Below are 5,556 nucleotides of genomic sequence, written 5' to 3'. Positions count from 1 at the left end.
GATTTTTCAGTTATCTAATTTTGGAGTGGATGGGTTAACTGTTGCTATTGTTGAATTGTTCATAATCAGAAATGCTTACTGAACTACCACATCTCTCCTAGAAGTCTAAGAGTAGATTTGGATTTGCCTTCTATCCATCCTTGTTTTAGAAATTGTGCTGGAACATTATAGAGTAAAGGGCAGGGAAATAACAGGGAAAAATGTTTAAGTCCAAGAAGTCCCATCTAGATAAGAAAGGGCTGATGACTGACATTAAAATTCATCACATGAGGAATTTAGAGGTGGATCATCCAGAGGTTTAGTGTGCTGTAATGCTGCTTACTTTTGTGGGTTCTGTGTTTTTGTTCTTCTTTCCAGATTGGCTTCATACTTTCAGTAAAATAACAAATGAGGCCCTGTTCCTGAAGTAGGCGCAAGGAGGAGCCAGGACTGAAGCTTGGGTGGAGGAGATGTGTAGGAGGGTGCTGTGGGAGGTGATTATGACAGAAAAGGATTGGTCCAATCCTGGCAGAGGCTGTGACACAGAAAACACTCTGAACATTGCAGATGAAAATTGAGAAAGCTATATTGCAAACCCAAACACAAAAGTAACCTCTGTCATTGTCAGTGGAATTTATTTCTCGGGAAAATTTTTTAATAGTGCAAAGAGTCAGCAGAATAAGAGTAAAGCATTTCCTGAACTAATGACATCAAGATTACAGAATGGTTATTTGGGATGGATTTTTTTTTCATGCTTGAATGTTCGAAGTACTACTACTACTACTACTACTGGCCAAAAAAGTAAACACAATTCTATTATGCACCAAAAGGAGCACAGTGTCCAAATTAAGGGAAGTAGTAGTGCCATTCTATTCAGCATTGGTCAGACCTCACCTGCAATTCTCTGCCCATTTTTGGGGACCACAGTTGAAGCAGGGTATCTACAAGTTAAAACATGTCCAGAGAAGGGCAATCTAGATGATCAAAGGTCTGGAACCCAAGCCTTATGAGTAACAACTTAAGGAACTGAGTATATTTAGCCCAGAGAAGAGAATACAGAAAGGTGACATGATATCTATCTTTAAATATCTATAGGGATGTCATGGAGAAGATGGAGGAAGCTTATTTTCTGCTGCTCCAGAGGCTAGGACAAACCAGTGGATTCAAATTATATGAAAAGGCTCTCTGTCTTTGGAAAACTTTAAACAGAGGGTGGATGGCCATCTTTCTGGAGTGCTTTAGTTGTGTATTTTTATATGGCAAGAGGTTGAACTAAATGGCCCTTGAGGTCCCTTCCAACTCTAAGATTTTATGAGGAGGAGTAGGAGTAATGGGAATACACTCTTTACATATAGAAAACTGGTATATCAGTTCTCCATCAGGAATTGTGGTATAGCAAGTCTTACACAAAGTCAGACTTTGAGTTCATCTAGCTATAATAGAGATGGGCAACTGTGGTCTATGCTTTTTGCCATCAACTCTCAGAAACCCTACTCAGCATCTCTGTGGTGACGGATTATGAGAACAGGCAAGTGAAAACCTCCTGGAGTACCACTATCCTGAGTTTCAGATAAGAAATTTTCTAGCTGCACCTGAGGATATTGTGGACTGAGCATGTAATCCTCCATGTACAAAGCATGACTTTTATATAAATACAGCTGTGTGAACAATTGCTTGATGCTCAGCCTGGAATGAAAGCTGAGAGTTTCCTTCTAGGCTTGTGATAATAATGGGAAGCATCTGAATGAATACCTTAGTACACATACATGAATCATTTGAGATCTTCAGAGGACACCATTTTGTGTGTCCCAAAACAATGTGAAGTTAGGTTGAAGAGCACTCGTAGCAGGGCTTTCTCTGCACCAGCACCCCAACTGTCAAACTCCCTACCTAAAGTAGTTAGGCTGCCCCCATTTTTTAAAAGCTTCCAGCTTAAAAATCCCACTTAATATCTTTGTATTGCTTTCATTGGATTTTTATTTGTTCATTGCCTTGGGAGCCCTTAGGTAAAATTGCTTAAAAAAATCAGGAAAGCAAAAACAAAACTAGAAGTGGTTGGAAGTCAATTTCTGATTGTGTGAACGTGGGCATATTTTTAAATTTAACAATGCAGGGGGGCCCTGCAACAAGTTTAAAAAGTGAAGTGTCTCTCAGGGAAGTGTATAAAGGAAGGAATAAAATAAAATAAAATAAAATAAGAGGCAATCTAGGGAATCTAGAAGGGTCAAGAGCTAGAAAAACAGCTTTGGGGACCACCTCCAGCACCAAAATCATAGTTTGTCCATCCCTGATGTAGATGTCTCTAGTGGCCCAGCAGACCATGCTTGGTACTTGCCAGTTGCTTCACAAGGAAGGTGTACTTTTTCTATGCCATGGAACGCCTTTTGTTGAGCATTCTAGACATGTAATATAAAAAGAGAAATGTGTCCTGTCAGGTCAGGAAACATTATATCCAGTGGTAATTCCATTGATTCCAATCTTTGCTACCCCAGGGTAAAATCGCACCCCATTCCCTGCGTAGTCTGATGTTTTGAGGGATAAATAAATTTCACGAGCGTTCGCTCTTGTTTTTAATGTGTTAGCTCATGTTAGAGAAACCACAGATAGGCAGATAGCTTGAGAGACATACAGACAATATAATCAGACATATTAATTAGAACATTGCAATAAACAAACCAACACATGATAATAAAATCGTGCCGCTCACTATTGGAAATGGAAATGCCCACGTGCCATATAAACAAACCAATACCCAAAAATGACATCATGCCGCTTGCTGTTAATCAGATATTGGAAATAAAAATGTCCACATGCCTTATGGATGATAGCGGATCTCGAGTCTTTCAACTAGACAGAAACCATATGGAAAGCTGATGTAACTGCAGCAGCAATCACAAATGGAGAGCTCTCCTTTTGTCAGAATGCAGAAAATACCACCAAAAGCCACAGTGGCAATGTTGTACTAGTAGATTTCCTACTTGAGCATGGGATTAGACTAGATGCCAGTTGAAGTCCCTTCCAACTCTATGACTTTGTGGCCTTTGATTGACTCCAGTAGACTGTGGAAAAACAGACCAAGTCTGAACCAGTTGCATAGCATGGAATTTCACAAATGTTGCTATACTACACTATTCTGCCAATCACCCAGCAAGCACTATGGACATGCATTCCATCTACTGTGTGACAGTCCTCATACACGGTTAAGGACCACACTTACCAAACCTCCTAGGCAGCACTCTAAGCTTGCACCACTATTTATGTTGGCATCACAGGGCTTGTATAACTGAATGGGAAGGCCAACCTGGTGCAACCTCTGAGAAGGTCCAAACACATAATGAAATTTACCCCAGGATAGACCCAACTCAGGCTTCTGGCCTGGTAACAGTATGAAGCTACTAGTGGACAAGAATTTCTCAGTATTACAAAGAACAGGTAAATTGTGCAAACTATGGTTTTGTAGATTGTCAAGGACTGTGCACCATGGTGTCTTGATTTGTACTCCTTAACTGCTGTCATGTTGACTTCGAATGGTGATCCTATGAATGAGAGATCTCCAAATCATCTTATCATTAACTGCCCTGTTCAGGTCTCTGAGTATAGGCAGAACATTTTTTTGCACAACTCCATTTCTATTTCTTCATTTGCAATCATGAATAGTAGTCTGTAAAGATCAGGTTTTACATATTCTGTATACAGGAGCCAGGAATCCCAAATTCAGTCTGTGGTATCTTTAATTTAAATGACTGGGCATTTAACAAGTTCACTATTTTTTGCATCCATTTTACTTTAATTGTATAATAAAAACAGGTGAGGAGGAAGAATGATAGAGAAGAGAAGAAGGGAAAACCCAGAAAAGGAAAGCTGAAGAAAAAGAGAGAAGAAAATGTGTCTATGATTAAAACTTTAAAAGGGCATAACACTGTATTAACAAAATGGTTGCCTTCAGATGGATTAAAAAAAGCCTGACTCAATGTCCCAGTTTTGTCCCTCTGCTGTGTGATTGTATCCATGTGATGTTTACTCCATCCCAAAGTATTTCCTGGGGCCTACCAACATTAACAAGGACTTTTTATTCTGCCACCCCCCCCCCCCTTTAAATTAAGTATTTTCTGAAGTGAAATGTATCTATATTTGATTGTGTGTTCTCTCTTGCAACTAGCCAAAGTAGCTACTACCAGTAAACATTGCTATCTTTTCTAGGATGCAGATTGAGATCAAGTGATGGAAAGAAGAAAGCTAGCACTAAAGCAAAATGATCCAAATATTTAACTAATGTAATATTGCTAACACACTTTAGTATGTAGACTATAATTCCTGAATAATAATAAAATAATAATAATAATAGACTAATTAATGGGTGAAAATCAATTTCTGAACCGGATGTGGCATGCATGAACGGGATGCATGAGACTGGATGTGACATGTAGTCAGTGGGAGGGGAGGGGGAAGAACGCAAGGGAGGGAAATCTAGAATATTTTAAGAAAGAGACTGGAAGCAACTTCTGAATAAGGAGGTACAATCACAACAAATGTCTGGAAACCTCCAGTCCTCCCAATGTGCCTTTTTAACCCTTCTGGAGATTGCAAAGGAAATAATTGACAGTGACTCCAAATAATATTATACATTAATACCCAATAAAATCAGCCCTTAATATGATCAATAGAGGAGAAGTTACTGAAGAACATCGCAATGCACCTCCAGCTCACAGAAAAACACCATCCACTTTCCTTTCATACAGGTGTGTGAGGTGAGATGAATACCTGCTTTCCAAGCCTAAAAGATCTGATGGTCTGAAAGTGGTCTAGAAACTTGAAATCCTTGGTCTATGACCAAACCATTTCATTCCCTCATCCACTCTCATTCCATTCCACAAAAGACATTAGGAATTTCAAGCAGCTATCTACTTTGCTGTGCTGGTCCAGTTGTGTAATGCATTGTGTAATGCATATAATGCATTATTGTACATTATTGTATACAACCCTGCATTTGGTTTTGCCAGAGCCTACAAGGAAGTGCAAAAGCACTTTTCTTGACATAAAATAGGTAAAAACAGACATGGTAAAATTGCTTCAATGAAAAGTGTGTGCTTGTGGGATTTTTCTGGAAAATAAACCTCTACGTTTTACATTGGGGGGCATGGGAATTGGGGCTACATGCAGATTATGGGCCACAGTTTGCTCAGTCTAATGTAAACGTTTAAATAAATGAATGAGTTTGCCCAGAGAAAGATCTATCAGGGTCAGCCCTTGCCCAACCCCTCCCTTGTTTTGCTTAGGTACCCTGTATTTGCCAGGGCCTGCCCCATCCCTCAGGAGATGCAGGAGCAATGCTAACTGACTCTCCAGGTGCCTTAAGGTTCACCACTTGACTGCCAGACACCAAACTCACAATCCAAAACGCCTGTCAAACAGGTTTGGTGACATTGTGTCAGCCTTTTTCAGGGCTAGGTATTAAACCATCTGCATCTTGGAGAGAGATGAGCTGTGTTGCCTGGAGAGGGCATCCCTCTTAACACTCTCTCCCATCCTGGAGAAGATCAACTGACAGCAGCCATTTGAGAATCCCAGAAGTTAATC

Source organism: Sceloporus occidentalis, unplaced genomic scaffold (genome assembly GCF_023333645.1).
Source record: "Sceloporus occidentalis isolate IW3139 unplaced genomic scaffold, rSceOcc1.0.p SCAF_14, whole genome shotgun sequence".
NCBI classification, from domain to species: Eukaryota; Metazoa; Chordata; class Lepidosauria; order Squamata; family Phrynosomatidae; genus Sceloporus; species Sceloporus occidentalis.
This window is presented reverse-complemented; position numbering follows the sequence as displayed.